Source organism: Plectropomus leopardus, unplaced genomic scaffold (assembly GCF_008729295.1).
Source record: "Plectropomus leopardus isolate mb unplaced genomic scaffold, YSFRI_Pleo_2.0 unplaced_scaffold94133, whole genome shotgun sequence".
Taxonomy (NCBI): Eukaryota; Metazoa; Chordata; class Actinopteri; order Perciformes; family Serranidae; genus Plectropomus; species Plectropomus leopardus.
Genome location: NW_024703821.1, coordinates 1 through 375, shown reverse-complemented (window position 1 = coordinate 375; position 375 = coordinate 1). Strand labels below are relative to the sequence as shown.

The 375-nt window shown below is 43.2% G+C and overlaps 1 long non-coding RNA gene across 1 annotated transcript; it reads left to right on the top strand.

Annotated features, from left to right (window-relative positions):
- Positions 1–50: 50 nt before the first annotated feature.
- LOC121940786 lies at positions 51–341 on the top strand. Its single transcript, XR_006105691.1, has 2 exons — positions 51–188; positions 272–341. It is a non-coding gene; the product is annotated as an uncharacterized LOC121940786 (long non-coding RNA).
- Positions 342–375: the final 34 nt, after the last annotated feature.

Below are 375 nucleotides of genomic sequence, written 5' to 3'. Positions count from 1 at the left end.
GTCAGTCTCACAAAAACCTGTTTTGTGTTGTGGTTTGTTTCCAGTGTGACAGGCTGGCAGCAGACATGGCTGTTGAGCTAAAAAGTAGAGGAGTGGCTTCAGTCAGTTTGTGGCCGGGAGCGGTACGAACAGAGCTGGTGTCTCAGTTTATACTGGAGAAAGAAACACCACAGGGTGTGGAATCAAAGGTAGTCTCTTCTCTAACAGCAAACCCTTTATCCATGGTAGCTGCTTCAGTTTTTGCCTAATCTCTGAATTTTCTTTTTCTCAGTATAAAGATTTATTCGCTAATGGAGAATCCACTGAAGTGAGTGGGCTGTGCATTGTCAACCTGGCAAAAGGTAGGATTATACTGTGTGAGATGATATTTAAATC